Source organism: Prionailurus bengalensis, chromosome D4 (assembly GCF_016509475.1).
Source record: "Prionailurus bengalensis isolate Pbe53 chromosome D4, Fcat_Pben_1.1_paternal_pri, whole genome shotgun sequence".
Taxonomy (NCBI): Eukaryota; Metazoa; Chordata; class Mammalia; order Carnivora; family Felidae; genus Prionailurus; species Prionailurus bengalensis.
In genome coordinates this window covers 68,962-85,814 of record NC_057359.1, presented here as the reverse complement: position 1 = coordinate 85,814, position 16,853 = coordinate 68,962, and the positions used below count along the sequence as shown (strand labels likewise).

General features: G+C 42.7%; 1 long non-coding RNA gene across 1 annotated transcript in view; it reads left to right on the top strand.

Annotated features, from left to right (window-relative positions):
* LOC122474890 overlaps positions 1-16,546 on the top strand; it is a 30,764-nt gene extending 14,218 nt beyond the window's left edge. The window contains exon 2 of the long non-coding RNA XR_006295039.1: positions 16,112-16,546. This is a non-coding gene — a long non-coding RNA (uncharacterized LOC122474890). The remainder of the gene's footprint in view (positions 1-16,111) is intronic.
* Positions 16,547-16,853: the final 307 nt, after the last annotated feature.

Here is a 16,853-nt window from a genome sequence, read left to right as displayed (position 1 = left end):
AAGTGGAGTGCCTCAGTGTGTGGCAGATTCACACACTAGCTTAATATAGAATTTGAGTCCCCAGAGGAGAATGGGGAGGGGCATAGAAAGTATTTGAAGAAATCATGGCCAAAACTTTATGAATTTGATGAAATCTATAAACCCACAGACCCAAGAGGCTCCATAATCCCTAAGGACAAGAAACATGAGGAAAACTACATCAAAGCACATCATAACCAAATTGCTTAAAACTAGTTAAAAACAGAAAATCTTAAAAGAAGCCCCCCAAAAGAGACACATCACATACAGAAGAGCAAATATAAGAATGAGACATATTTTTCTCAGTAACAATGCAAGCTAGAGACAGTGGAGCAGCATTTTTAGAGAATGAAAGAAGAAAAACAGCCTCAACCTAGAATTCTATCATTATTTTGTTCAGATTGTTCTATCTTTGGCCATTGGGGGCTCTTTCAGGTTTTCTCCTATGTCCTTTACAGAAATTACTTTTATTTTTTTTAAAAGAACTTTGTTATTTTCTGACTCTACAAGATGCTTCAGATTCATCTTGTACTTTCTCAGACCATCCCTAGAATCAGCTGTTTCCGATTCCTTTTATTAGAGACTGGTACTTAGAAAACAAATTTGGGGGCACCTGGGTGGCTCAGTCGGTTGAGCATCTGACTCTTGATTTTGGCTCACGTCATGATCTCACATCGGTAAGATCAAGCCTCATGTTGGGCTCTGAGCTGACAGCACAGAGCCTGCTTGGGATTCTCTCTCTCCCCCTCTCTCTGCCCCTCCCCTTTCTCAAAATAAATAGACTTAAACAATTAAAAAAAAAAAACCCAAGATTTGCGTGGTGAGTGTGCTTGTCGCTACTGAGGCATCAATGCATCTAGGCCCTCTCATGTATACACATATCTGTTTTTATATCTGTCTGTTGTTTGAAAGGTTTCACCTTATTCATTCCCCTCTTATTTATGGAGAACTATCCTTACTCAATCTTCTCAATTCCTTGCATCACAGAGCTATTCTATATAGTAAATTTGGTTTAAAGTCAAATGTAATTTACCTTTTGAAAAAAGTATGTTAGGCTGCCATGCATACACAAATGGTTCAGAACCAGATTGAACAGGCAAACGTTTCATAAGAAAGGATGGAATTTTGAATGAGCCAGGTAGATGAAGAGTTCATTCTGCAATGTGTGTGAACTATGCAAAAGGTGAGGAACTTCAGGACTTTCCTGCTTGCCCTACTTCTCTCACATATTGACATGCTGAATATGTGTGGCTGCCACTTGATACAATCTCTATGCCTAAAGTGGGAATTATTGCTGATGTGGGTCAGCTCCTCCTCCCTGCCACTCCCTCATAATCAATTATCAAATGTTACTTTATAGCCTTTCTAATATCCTACCTCTCTTTCTCTACCCACACATGCAAGCAACCATCATGTCCTATTTATTCTATATCTCAAGTCATTCTCCACCTGCTTACTCACACTGCCTTAATTCATACCTTCTTATCTCTTGGTAATTTAGTGTCTTTATCTTTGGGTTTACTTCCATCTGTGCATGCGCTCTTCAAACAAAATTCTGGCTCCAACAGGAAAAGATGTTCACTGCATCTCCTGCAAGAAATTAACTATCCCTGCAGCTCAGCTAATGAGAAACTCATCACCCTGAATTCTTGCTATTCTTCAATAAACTTTCATTCAAAACAACACCTCCCAACCAACCTACCCCATATTCTCCATGAAACCACATTTCTCTGCTTTGTTTATTGGACTCGCCTTTTGTTTTACTATAGCTTGCATGTTACGATTACAATTCTCTGCTATTCCTAAATAAACCCATTTTGCTAGTAAAGTAACTGACATTTTTACTTTTAGGCTAACATAACAATAAAATTTAAAGTTCCTGGTCTCTTTCTCTGTGGCTTCTGCCTTTTACCTTGTGCACACTACTTATTTATTGTACTCATTATAATTATTTGTAATTTCTATATTTCTTTGTATATATTCTTTGTATATATATTCTTTCTATATTTCTCACCTTTTTGAGAAAAATACTTTCTATTATCTATTGACAAATAGTTGAATTGAAATAAACTCAACTCACCCAAATAAACTGGACTAGAAGTATTTTGAGGACAAATCTGTGTCTTATTCACAATTGTATACCAGTGTCAACATACAGAAAGAATAAAAGCACATTTACTGAGAGTTAACTGAATGTCAGGCCTGTACTAACCGTTTAATACACAGTCAGTGCATCAGGACAAACCTGCAGGCGTTGTCTGCATTTTAAATGCAGGAAAGGGGCGCCTGGGTGGCTAGTTAGTTAAGCAGCTAAGTCTTGCTTGGTCTTAAGCAGCTCAGGTCATGGTCCTGCGTTTCGTAGGTTTGAGCCCCACATCAGCTCTGTGCTGATAGCATGGAGCCTGCTTGGGATTCTCTCTCTCCTTCTATCTCTGTCCTTCCCCAGCTTGTGCACACACACTCTCTCTCTAAACAAACAAACAAACATTTATTAAAAAAAAAATAAAAATAGGGGCGCCTGGGTGGCGCAGTCGGTTAAGCGTCCGACTTCAGCCAGGTCACGATCTCGCGGTCCGTGAGTTAGAGCCCCGCGTCGGGCTCTGGGCTGATGGCTCAGAGCCTGGAGCCTGTTTCCGATTCTGTGTCTCCCTCTCTCTCTGCCCCTCGCCCGTTCATGCTCTGTCTCTCTCTGTCCCAAAAATAAATAAACGTTGAAAAAAAAATTTTAATAAAAAAAAATAAATAAATAAAAATAAAATTCAGGAAAACAGAAGTAGAGAGATTAGTTATGGCACTCAAGGCCACACCATCAGTAAGTGGTGGTACCAGGATTCAAACATGTAGAATGACTCCAGAGTTCGTGACCACAATTTAATATTATCTTACAAATTGGATATGTCAAATTGAATAAGTAATGAGCAAAACAGCTCCATGTAATTAATATAGTTTCAATAGGCTTTGGGAAGATTGTGGCCCAGATGACCCACCTTGACCTGGAGTGAAAGAGGAACATTCATCTCATCTGGGAGCTGTCGGGCAACAAGAAAGCTGAACCTCCACCATTGGCCTTGCATCCAGGGCTCAAAGGGCATGAGAACATCACAGTGAAAAGTATCACCACCAGAGAGAAGCCTCAGAATACAGTGGGAAGGCTAGCCTGGAATGCCAGTGTGGGCAGGTGCATCTGGTGGTAAGGTGCTCAGAGCTGTGAGATCATGGCATTTGTGTTCATGTGGTAGCACTGTGCTGCTAACAGGCTGGGAAACCTTGGGATACTCCATTTTCACTACAATTCTTTAAGAAATTATGAAAGTATTCCACAGTTCTCTTAGTAAATCAAACTTATTAATTCTTATTTTAAATCTTTTGCAAAAAAAAAGAAGAAAGAAAATGCTGAATAAAGTTGTCTCTCATTTCCTGTTAGAACATTTTTGCTGTTGAATTTATGAAGTCCTTGCCCTCATACATTGACTTAGCTGCTTGAAACTGGATTACAACACCATTGTGAAACTCAAACAATGCTCCAATTGTTTTCCAATTCTCAACAGTTCAGCCACTAAAAACAGTGTCACTTTGACCAAGTTACTTCATATCCGTGAGACACAGTGTTCTCATCTATTAAATAAGGGTGATCTGTAATCTACTATTCTTTCATAATCTCAAAGACAATGATGGGGAGCATGACACCTTAAATGTTCAAAGTGGATTATTATAGTATCTTTGCCTTTAAGACATTACTTATCAGGTTATAATTTATTTGCTGTTAGTGAGCCTTTGGTCAGAGTGTAATCCCAAGTTCAGCTTTGTTTCCATAAAAATACAACTATATACATCTGAAACTAATATAACACTGTATGTTAATTTTACTGGAAATAAATAAACAACTAACATGATCTGAATTAAAACCAATGGCCAATTGTACACTATGTAGAAACCTAAGGTTTCTTATAATCCAACTTGAAAGCCATTGGCCCTATTAAAACCCATAAAATGGAGAAGATAAAACTCAGAATAAAATACAATCTAAATTGCCAAAACAGATAGATATATAATCCATTGATTAATGAATACACTTCAACCAAATAGATGTGTTGAATGATTATAGATAATAAAATATCAAATGACCAGAGAAATCTAACCCTAACCCTGATAGCATTTTATCTAATTTTCAAAGAGTGATGTAGTTTCATTGACAATGCAATCCATATAAGAAATAGAACAACCAAAAGGTATTGCCTCCCTCCTCCTCCATCCAAAAATTCTCAGTAATGGAATTTCAGAGTAAGTTGTTTGAAATAGTATGTGGAGAATAAAATTCTTCATACAAATGTTTTCATAGGAGTATAAAGCTTTTCAAGACCTAGCAATCCAGTAGTAGAGACATTAACGAAAATTCATTGTGATACTTGTTGTCATTGTATAACAGAAATAAGGTAACCATGCAGACTATATATAGTCCCATTTAATTGCCAAATATGAGCACAACCTATTAATTCAATGTCTGGCTTTCTTGTAGAAACCAAATTTTGTTTATTAAATAGCATCTCATGATATCAGTGTAACAGGAAGAGGAGAGTGATGCTCAAACCCATCTCCTGCTTCAGAGTCTCTAATTAGCTGACCAACTGGCCTCATTTGCATGGGACTGAGGGTTTCCCAAGATATGGGACATTCAGTGTTAAAACCAGGACAGCCCTGGGAGGACAGAGATGGTTGGTCTTTTACACACCTGTAGTTATTTTAAAATGTTTGGAAGATTCATGCATCTTACTCTGGGGACTTTTCTGCTTGCATGTAAGGCTCTCCCAGGCAGTTCCAGTGCTGCATGGTAGAGAGGGCTGAGGAATCGGTCATGCCTCTGGGGCATCCACCTGCTCATTGGGACCATAACTCCAGGTTATCTTGCTTCATGAAAGCTGGCAGAGGCTGCTGGGCAGTTGAGACAGGGCTCTCCTGGGTGACTTTTGTCTTTGATACTCTTTGTCTTCCCTGTTGACACCCTTGGCTTCTACTCCCAGCGGGCCCCGTCGTGTATTTCCTGTGACTCATGCCCACAGATACTCCCCTATAGGGACTACTTGCTCTCAGCATGCGATTAACTAGTTGACAATGATGCTGACTACTGAAGTCCAAGGGGTGTTGTGGTTTATATTGATCACCCCAGACTGCCTTCAGTGGGAATCCTGTTAGGACTCAGCAGGATCCTATTTGGCCAGAATCGTCTCTAACCCCTGATGCTTCCTCTCACTTTTCTATCCACTGACCTACTTGGCTATAAATTCCCATTTTTCTTTGTTGTGTTATGAGTTGAACCCTTTCTCTCTCCCCAACTACAAAATCCCATTGTAGTGTTCCCCTTAAAGTTTCCTTACTATCCTTACCAAGAGTCATAAGTAATTTTTTCATTAATAACACAAACATATTCACACATGTTCAGTTTTATGCATGTACAAAACATGTATCACTATACATTCATTCTTATCATGGTCGTTTTTAAAAATTTTACAGTCTTGCTTTTTTCTCAACTCACTTGCCTTCCGCATGCTTACAGAAACCAATGTGAACAAATTGGTACGTTAGTTTTTTCTCTTCCTCCGTGTTTTGATTCCCTATTGTGAGCAGGGCGTTGTTCTTTTTTTTTTTTTTTTTTTTTTTTTTTTTTTTTGAGACAGAAAGATGGGAGCGGAGAATACAAGTGTGAGCAGGGGAGGGACAGAAAGAAAGAGGGGGAGAGAGAATCTCAAGTAGGCTCCACACTCAGCACAGAACCCAGCATGGAGCTTGATATCAAGACTGTGAGATCATGACCTGAGCTGAAATCAAGAGTCAGATACTTAACTGACTGAGCCACCTAGGTGCCCAAGCTGGGCATTGTTCTAATCACAAGCCAGAGTCCCATAGCAGCTTATATTCTTCTGAAAAGAGAGGGAATAAACATTTAAAGAAATGAATAAGATCACGTCAGGTACTATAAATTACCATGGAAAAGATAAGAATTTGTGAAAGTGTTTTTATTTGGTGTTTGAGATGGCCCCTCTGAAAAGCAGACACTTTAATTAAGACCTGAATGACAATGAGGAAGCAGTTATGAGGTGATCTGAAAGGTGAGTGTTCAAAACAGAAGGCCCTGTGTAAGGCTCAGAAAGGGGATAAGTTTGGGGTGGCTGAGAGAGGGACAAAGGACAGTGTGGCTAGAGCACTATAAGTGAGAGAAGCAGAGAGGAAGATGAAGCCAAGAGGTGTGGCCTCTATGGGGCCATGTCAACTTCTCTCCAGATGTGGTAGAGTCCATCAGAGGTGTCAAGAATAACACAGTCACTGATTTGCCTTGTGCAATGATCTCTTCCATTCTAGTGTAGCACATAGGATGTATGGGCCAGAGTGGAGACAGGAGACTGTCAGGAGGCTGTGGTCAGGGCCTAGGTGAGAAGTGACAGTGGGGATGGTGAGTGGCTGAATTCTAAAGTGTTTCAGAAGGAAAACTAAAAACTGAAGTGATGGATGGACCGTGAGGCCAAGTCAGATCAAAGCAGACAACGTGAGCAGAGTATGTGGATGTGCACTAGATGAGGCTGCTGGGATCCTCTGGTGTGACAAAGGGGAGCAGGACAGGAGGGACAGTGTGGAGGTCAGAGCTTGCTGTAAGGAAGCAAGTGCCACATCATATGATGCCCTAGTGAAGTTGTTATGCCTTAGAGAATGAACACTGGGCAGGCAACATGGCCCCAACCCATTCTTGTGAGTGTCCACATACCTTAGTATGCAAAGATCATGACTTTCATCTTTCTCCTATGTGCAAAATAGGGCTAATCATGTGGGGTCTTGGTGAGCACTTAGCACCTACAGAGTGCATTCTATCACATTTCGGCCTTTGCGGTGTGTGGCCAGCAAGGCATTTAGAAGTCCATTCCCACAGCTGCTACTTTTCCAATATTAAAAGTGAAACTTGGTGGAGTATACAAGATCCAGAAGGGGACCCAGGAAACTCTTTAGGCTGTATTTTTCTGATTCCTTTAAATTTTTTGTGAAGGCATTTTTTACAAATAAGTGACAAGCTAGTATCTGAAAATAGAAGGATGAAAACCGAAACAAAACAACTTGAATGAGTTGTAATGAAGGAATTGCAATGATGCTCCCCACTCTGGGTTTAGTGAGGGTTGGGGTCTTTCAGCTTTCTTTTTACTGTATTCTAGTGACGTGAACTTGCAGGTTCAATGAGGTCTCCTAGTTTGCAGCTGGGATCAAGCTTCTCTATGGCTCAGTCATTCAGATACATATTATTTTTTTTTGTCACCCACTATGTGCCTGATAATGGTCTTGGCATTAGGAAGTCTGCTGTGAACAAAGCCAACATACTGTCAACATACAGCCATGGTCCATTGGTTTTCCAAGCTGTGCTCTGATGTCATCATCAACAACCCTGGAAAACCAGAAAGTTCATGTGCTTGGTGCTAGGGCAGGCTGCCACCAGCCAGAACCAACCACAGTTTCTACCAAGCCCCAGGCTCCCCAGGAAACTACTAGTGTGGTACTTTTCATATGATCTCCCCTGCAGCTTTTGGGATTTCAAAGGCAAGGGTCGTGAGCCAGATTTTGAGATGCTGGTCTGACCTTTGTGTAAATTCCTCTCCCTGAATGTTGTGGTAGAATGGCTGCCCAGATAGAGATTTGTCACTCTCTCAGAGTTGGCAGGTGCTGTGCCTGGAGGCACGCCCTGTGTTCTGGGCCATGAGCCTTTCCAGAATTCCACTGTACAGGCCAACATCTGCTGTGTGTGTGTGTGTGTGTGTGTGCTTCTCAGTATAGACCAGGTGTCCCCAAGTTCTCCAGATTTCCATTTAACAAGAGGTTATCAGCCCAGCTGAGTGAATGCTGGGAGTCTAGACTTTTACTGGGCTTCTGAGTGAGTGCTTGCCCCACAGGTTTTCCTGAAGGCTATGATCTCAACTTTTGTTCCATTTTCTGCATATCACCTCTTCTCCAGGCCAAAGCTGTTTGCAGTTCTTGATCTTGGTTTTCCAAGCAGCTTGGTTTTCCAAGATAAGATATTGGTTGCAACAATTAAGAAAGCATTAGTATAGACTTGGGAAATAACACTAGGTACTTATGATAAGAAAAGCACAAAATAAAGCCTGAGTTTCAGATAAGGATGACAATGGTCAATGCCTGCTCAGTAATGAAGGCTGGCTGGCTGAGGGACCTCTTCTCAGCTCCTAGCCTACACACCTACACTATGCCAAAGGTCTTTTTCTATTTTCATTTATTTTTTAAAAATTTTTTTTCAACGTTTATTTATTTTTGGGACAGAGAGAGACAGAGCATGAATGGGGGAGGGGCAGAGAGAGAGGGAGACACAGAATCGGAAACAGGCTCCAGGCTCTGAGCCATCAGCCCAGAGCCTGACGCGGGGCTCGAACTCCCGGACGGCGAGATCGTGACCTGGCTGAAGTCGGACGCTTAACCAACTGTGCCACCCAGGCGCCCCTCATTTATTTTTTAAAAAAGGTTTATTTAATTTTGAGAGAGAGAGAGAGAGAACACAAACAGGGGAGGGGCAGAGAGAGAGAGGGAGACGGGATATGAAGAGGGTGCTGGGCTGACAGCAGTGAGCTGGATATGGGGCTCAACTCAGGAATCACAAGGTCACCACCTGAGCCAAAGTTGAACACTCAACCGACTGAGCCAACCAGGCACCCTTTCTTTTTTTTTCTTGATCTGCACACTTGTCTCCAGGCCTTTGCTAACCATAAAGGAGGACTTCCTGCACTTTTTTTTAAAGTTGAGGTGCAATTTATGTAACACAAAATTAGCCATTAAAATTTTTTTAATGTTTATTTTTGAGAGAGAGAGAGAGAAACAGAGTGGGAGTAGGGGAGGGACAGAGAGAGAGGGAGACACAGAATCTGAAACAGGCTCCAGGCTCTGAGCTGCCAGCACAGAGCCCAACGCGGGGCTCAAACCTGTGTACCGTGATCATGACCTGAGCCAAAGTCAGATGTTTCTCTGACTGAGCCACCCAGGCACCCCAAAATTAACTATTTTAAAGTATGTAGTACATTCACAAGGTTGTGCAACCATCACCTTCACCTAGTCCCACATCATTTTTATTCCACCAACGGAGACTGGGCCCCCAGCAAGCAATCACTCCCAGCAATCACTCCCCAGTGACTCCTCACCCCCCGCCTCCCGCCAGCCGCTGATGATCAGCATTCTTTTTTCCATTTCTATGAAACTGACTACCTTAGGAATCTCACAAGGTGGAATTATGTAGTATTGTATGTGTGTGTGTATGAATGGCTTATTTCACTTAGTACAAATGTCGTCACGTTTTATTCATGCTGTAACATACCACAGAATTTTCTTCGTCTTTAAAAACTAAATAACATTTTATTGTATTTATATGCCACCTTTGTTTATTTGTGCATCATGTGATGGGTGTTTGGGCTCTTTCTACCTTTTGAATGTCATTAATAGTGCTGCCATGAACATTTCTGTACAAGGTTTTCTTGAACTCCATGTTCAGTTCTTTTGGGTATATATCCAGAGGGGCAAGTGCTGGTTTGTAATTCTATGTTTAGCTTTTGGAGAAACCTCCAAGCTGTTTCCCACACTGGTACACTGTTTTACATTTCTACAGAAATGTAAGAGGGTTCCAGTTTCTCCACATTCTCTCCAATACTTATTTTCTTTTTCTTCTTTTTGTTACAGTTATGTGAAAATAAATAAAGAAAGCCTCAGTTATGAATGGGTTGGGAGGGTGGCTTGGTTGGTTAAGCATCTGATTTTGGCTCAGAGGGTCATGATCTCATGGTTCACAAGTTTGAGCCCTGCATTGAGCTCTGCGCTGACAGCGTGGAGCCCACTTTGGATATCTGTTCCCCCTTCTCTCTGCCCCTCCCTTGCTGTGCTCTCTCTCTCTCTCTCTCTCTCACTCTGTCAAAAATAAATAAACGTTAAAAAGAAGAAGAGGAAAACAATAGCTTAAAAAAAAAAGAACGGAGTTGGGAAGTCCTGCACGGGGGCTAACATGTACGCCCCACTTGCTGCAGCCTGCACAATCAGCAGGAAGAAGGAAGATAATTTTTATTTCAATAAGGAAGGACACAGGTAGGAATTTTAAGAAAAGGAAGGATCTCTCTTTGCTCCAGAAACAACACATTAACCACTGCTTGCAGATGAGAAATCACCACAACCTCAGAGTCTTGTTCTTCTCAGATATAGTTTTGTTCAAAACAGCCTTTCCCAGTTTCCTCTTAAAACCTCATAAAAGGGATGCCTGAGTGGCTCAGTCTGGTTATGTATCCAACTCTTGATATAAGCTCAGGTCATGATCTCGAGGTCGTGAGATCAAGTCCCAAACCCGTCTTTTCGCTAACAGTGTGGAGGATGCTTGGGATTATCTCTGTCTCTCTCACTGCTTCCCCCCTCCTCCCTCAAAAACAAAAAACTACAAAACAAAACAAAAAGAATCATGAAAATTGACCTTCACTTTGTTCTCCCAACTTGGCTATGGTTTGTCCTGAATTGCAATTCTTCTGCTATCCCTGAATAAACTCATTTTGCTAGTATGGTAATTGGCTTTTTTTTAAAGTTTATTTATGTATTTTGAGAGAGAGGGAAGGGTGGAGAGAGAGAGGGAGACAGAGAATCCCAAGCAGGGTCCGGCTGTCAGCACAGATCCCAATGTGGGGCTCAAACCCACAGACTGTGATTTATTCTGAGAGTGGGTGGAAATACAGTTGAATAATCCATAAATGTTAGTTAGATGGTACGCTTCCAACTCTGGATAATGAGCCTGGCCACTGGGGAAACACAGCTAACTGCAAATATAGTCTAGACTATGTCAAATTATCCTCTGTTACAGTCTTTGTCACCTGAGATAGTGGTGAACTTTCAGAGCTGGGACCTGGCAAACCTGCTGAGTCAGAGCCCCAGGACGTCGGCACGTGCTCCAACTTTGCATTGCCTAACTCTTTTCCTGATGCTGCAATCAGTCCCAGATGTAATGTAATTTCAGAATATATATGTATATTCATATGCATATGCATTATCTAATGCCATATCTTCACATAAACTGCTTATTGACTTCATGTTTTCTGAGGAAGTAAAGCTTTCTGAGTTACAGACTGTAAGTGGGTTCTAAGCAAAACAGTTTTGCTCATGTAACATTGCAGTTATGACCTACATTGTGTTATGGAAACATCTTTTCTTTTTTTTTAGTTTTATTTATTTTTGAGAGAGAGAGAGACAGAGTATGAGTTGGGGAGGGGCAGAGAGAGAGGGAGACACAGAATCCGAAGCAGGTTCCAGGCTCTGAGCTATCAGCACAGAGCCTGACATGGGGCTTCAACTCATGAACTTTGAGATCATGACCTGAGATGAAATCCAGAGTTGCATACTTAATCAACTGAGCCACTCAGGCACCCCTACAATGCCACTTTTAAAAGGTCATTAAACTGGGGTGCCTGGGTGGCTCAGTTGGCTGAGCATCTGACTTTGGCTTAGGTCATGATCTCACAATTTGTGAGTTCGAGCCCCCATCAGGCTCTGTGCTGACAGCTCAGAGCCTGGAGCCTGCTTTGGATTCTGTGTCTTCTTCTCTCTCTCTCTCCTCTGCCCGCTCACTCTCTGTCTCTCCCTCAAAAATAAATAAACATTAAAAAAATAAAAGGTAATTAAACTAAACTTAAGTAGACAATAAAATAAGCAGAAATTGCTTTAAAAACAGAAGGAAAGCCCCAAATACCACCTTCTATAGAGAACCCATGGTTCAGCTTTATTCAGAGCAAAGAAAAAAAGAAACTTTTGATCAGGCTGGAAGAAACTCAGTAGTACGTTTGGAATGTGTACTCAAACTACACACGCAAGGAGGCCAATACTCTGGGAAAACAACTGATTTGCTGCCGCATTGGTCTACTGTTTGTCTAGTATTAACCATTATGAACAGAGCAGTGCAACTAGTATACGGAGCACTCCTTACAGTGTTACAGTGTCAGGCATAACATTTCACTTCTTTTCACACAACTGCTTCTCAGTGTACCTGGGCTTCCTCTTCTTGAGGAAAATCATTTTTGTTTTTTGTTCTGTTTTCAAATTTTTATTTAAATTCTAGTTAGTTAACATACAGTGCACTATTGGTTTCAGGTGTAGAATTCTGTGGTTCATCACTATATATAACACCTAGCCCCCATCACAAGTACCCTCCACAGTACCCATCACCCATCTAGCCCATCCCTCACCCATCTCCCTCCATCAACCCTCAGTTTGTTCTCTGGGAAACTTGGAAAGGAAAGGAGAGTGAGTGTTAGGGGTTTATAGTGGAAAGGGGTCCAGGGTAAGTGTTCCTTCAGGAATCCAGGATAGGGTCTGACCAAAGGTGAATGATAGGTGAATAATAGGAGTTATTTCATAAATCATGGAAGGTAGGGGGTATTAATGCCAGTGTCTGCAGAAGTTTGTTAAAAGCTAATGTCTTGGAATATGTTTGGGGTCTGGTTATTTTTAGATGTTATCAGGTATTTGGGGGCCTAGGACAAAACTCAGAGAATGATTAACTTTCTTGTTTCTCCCTTGGGGTAGAAACATAGCTTCTTTGGTTTACTCAGATGCAAGGTGAAATATAGAGAATGTGCGAACGGGGCTTTGCAGAGAAACGGCAGAGATGGAGACTTTCTTCCATTTCTGTGTCTCAGTTATATTGATAGGAGGTATCTAGAATAGCAAAAATCATGGAGACAAAAAGTAGAATGGTGGTTGCCAGGCCCTAGTGGGGAGAGGGAGGTGGGAAGTTGTTGAATGGGTATAGATTTTTCAGTTTTACAAGATGAAAAAGTTCTGGAGGTTGGTTGCAGAACAATACTGTTAAAAAGGAAACCACAGGCCCAAGGTGGAGACACTTGCACCCAGGATGAGAAACTAAGACTTAATTGTAGTTTTAAGGAATTGAATTTTAAGCCAATCAATCTGGGATTTGCTGGTCACAATCAGTGAGGTGCTTTGTACCATGGGCCCTTACCAGCCCCCAAAGAAGTTGAGGTCATCTGCCTAATAGGAACCCCTTGCTTCCCCCTAAGGGAAGGTGGCTTGAAGCAATTCTTTCTTTTCTTATGCTAATAACTTCTTGCTGCACCTTCCATCCTCTAAAAACTTTCCATTTTGTATAACTCCTGGGAGTATCTTTCTGTTTGCTAGAAGAGATGTTGCCCAACTTATGTATTGCTTAATAAAGCCAATCAAATCTTCAAACTTACTCAGTTGAATTGGTTTTTTTTTTTTTTAATGCTTATTTTTGACACAGAGAAACAGATCACGAGTCGGGGAAGGACAGGGAGAGAGGAGGGGGGAGGCATAGAATCCAAAGCAGGCTCCAGGCTCTGAGTTGTCAGCACAGAGCCCAAGGTGGGGCTCCAATCCATGAGCCAAAGTCTGACACTCAATCGACTGATCACCCCGGTGCTGCAGTTGAATTGTTTTTTTTTAACATAGTAAATCTTAAATTTGAACAGTGCTTATTTTTTTATCTGGGGAAGGGATAAGGTAGGATGGATAGCTGTAAACAGAATGGCTAGTGTTGTAAATATATTAAATAAACACAGCGGACTGAATCTTACAGGCCTTACATTGAGGAAGATAGACCATGCTATATTCATCTGCTTCCCAGTGCTCAGTCCAGTGCCTGCCATGGAATAAGCAGTCAACACATTTTTGATGAAGGAATGGAGATACTGTTTTACATTTGCAGCCTAAAATGTAAAAGAAGCTTTGTAATATTAAAGCTAGAAACAGTTTTGCAAAAAAATTGTGTACTCAAATGTGTACTCAATGTGTAAAACTTGGGCTCCATCATGACCTGAGCCGAAATCATGACCTGAGCTGAAATCAAGCGATGCACGTTGAAATGACCGAGCCCCCAGGCTCCCCTGCATATTCTAATTCTAATCTCTGATCCCCCGTGAACCTATTTCTATCACTTGTTCTTTCTGCTTGTTCTTGTTAATGTTACCTGGTCTCCTCTTGTGTCAGTATAAATTTGAATATTGTAGACAATGCATTGAAAATTCCTTCTAGAAATAATATGAGGCCCACAGGTCCTCCTGAGTCTCCTCCTGACTAGCAATCCAAATCACCTAATTACATTATCAGAAACTTCAAACTCCTAAGGCCCCAGATGTCTCAGCACCAGCTACAGTCTGCTTGCATTATCTTTGCTTTTTTTTTTTTTTTTTTACACCTTTACCTGTAATTTAGTGTTGCTCCCAGGGTTCCAATCCAAATGCAGGAGACCACCACGGGTGCCCCTGGGAGCTGGCACCCCATGTTCTCCTTCCCACCTCCCCCAGGATGTCACAAGCACTGCTAATTCATTCAGCCCCGACCTGGGCAAAAATGCCCGAATCCTGGCCTACGTCCCTACAAGTATGGCTTCTCTTGAATCTGTCTCCTAATTGCTCCCTTCTTGGCTGGCTCTCTGATGCCTTCAGACCTTTAAAAATAATTGGGAGCCTGGGGTCCTGAGGGTGTGGAGGAACATCAGGTGTCTTCTTCCCGGGGCTTCGGGTCTGAGAAAGAGGAGGCAGTGCCCAGCGGAGCGAGTAAGCAGCAGACAGCACGTGCCTCACAGCCCAGATGGTCGGGCACCATCTCTCAGATGTCCTGCCTCCCAGGGGCTTGCGGCAGCTGCAGGGACCATCCCTGCCACTGGGTGCCCGCAGCTCAGGCTCAGGGCCCCGGGCGTCTCAGCGCTCACTGCTGGCCGAATTTAACAAGAGAAGCCCCTCTTGTTCCAAAGGGTCCCACCCCTCTAATGACAATACCAATTACTGTGGAATTGATGGTTAGAGGGGAAAACCAGGTGTCCATGTGGGCACTCTCCACATGTGGCAGTCAGTTTTGTTGGAGACATGACCCACTGCAGGTTCTAGGTATCAGGGAAAAACAGGGTTAGGGTTAGGGTTAGGGTTTAGGGCTAGGGGTTAGGGTTAGGGTTAGGGCTAGGGTAAGGGGTAGGTCATGCTTGCACCCCCACTCTAAGCCGGAGGGTGTTCACACGTGGACACTGCCCCCCATTCGGTGAGGGAGGGCATTCAGGCAGTAGCCCTACCCTCTCTGTGTGGGAGATTTTTCACACCATCGTCCTGCCCCCTCTAGCCTGATAGGGCTTCCCATACCGGCCTGCCTCCCCTGCATGCAGGAGAGGGTTCTTGCATGCTATTTGCCACCCCCTCTGAATGTGAAGGTGTCCACCATGCGCTGGGCCTCCCCTCAGTGAGGGAGTAGTGATGCCACTATTAAATCTGATGTTTCACAAATGGCTCTTTTCACTTCCACAGCTGAAGAAGCAGGCATTTCTTAAGGTAAGGGTTATGGTTAGGATTAACGTTAGGGGTCAGGGTAATTCTTAAGTCATGGTCGCACACCCACTTGGTCCTGGAGGGCTTCACGCAGGTGCTCCATGTGCCCCTTCATCAGCGATGTAATGGTGATTTTCCTTTTAAGTCAGATGCTTTCTGGGAGCCTGGGTGGCTCATTGGGTTAAGAGTCCCACTTCGGCTCAGGTCATGGTCTCTCAGTTTGTGGTTTTGAGCCCTGGGTCAGCCTCTATGCTGATGGCTCTGAATGTGGAGCCTGCTTCAGATACTGTCTCTCTCTCTCTCTCTGTCTCTGCCCCTTCCCAATTTGTGTTCTGTCTCTCCCTCTCTCTCTCTCTCTGTCTCTCTTTCTCTCCCAAAAAATGTACCTAAAAGCATTTTCAATCAGACATTTCCTGGATGGGTCTTTTCACTTTCATTCCTGAAGAAGCAGACATCTGTCTCGTCCATTGTTCTTTTGTTATCTCGGTATAGGTGACGACATATACCACATTTCCCCAGCCAGCATTGGGGTCGTGCAGCGTTTCTTCTACTGTCCAGACATCTCTCAAGTACTGTGACACTGCATTTCTCTAGTGCATCCTACATGCTCCAGGAAACTGGACTGTAACTGTGGACAGCAGCACTGTCCCATTGTCTTCTGGTGGTATTTCAGTAGGCTCTTCATTCACATCTTCGGTTACCTGAGTGTGTTCTGTCATCTTCTTTTATTTTTTTTCTGCTAGGCCACTGCTAGGACACCCAACAGGGAACCCGAAGCAGCAAGGGATCCAGGAGCAGCCCAGCTACTGCTTGGCTCTCACAAAATGGTTGCCTTGGAACTCTTTATGGAAAAGGAGAAAACACCACCACCACCACCACCACCACCACCACCACCGTTTCCTAACCCTGCACTGAATGTGAAGACAACAACCACCCACCCCCAAAGGAAACTCTGCCAGGGTACATGTATAGTACCTACAGCATTGATCAAGTATTTTGGATCAATAAGTGAGGTTGTACTGTTGACTGGTAAGTATAAATCTAAATCCCTCAGAGGGGATTTTATTCTCTGAGGTCACCCCAACCTAAATTTTTGGTCCACGGGGAGATCTGTTGTTCCTATTGGTTGTATTGATGTAGTCTCTTTGGGCCAGTGAATTAAAGCTCCATAGGGTCTTATCCTATTCCTGTCTCCTCACGGGAAGGTCCATTTCACCAATTGGAAGAGACAGTAAAACTCTCGTGTGGCTGTTCATATGAGTCACTATTTAGGGAACAAGTGATTATGCTACCTTTGCATGGTCAGGATACCACAGCCTTTTCACGAATGTCCTTGGGTAGGCAGGGCCTCCAATACTAGAAATGTTAGAGGTGATGTGATTGGTAAACAGGTGGGGTTTGTGTTCCCTGAGTTCCTTTTCTTTTCATCTTTCCTGATTGCCTTACTGTGTTGGGTTAACAATTGGTTTGATGTTGACTTTACAG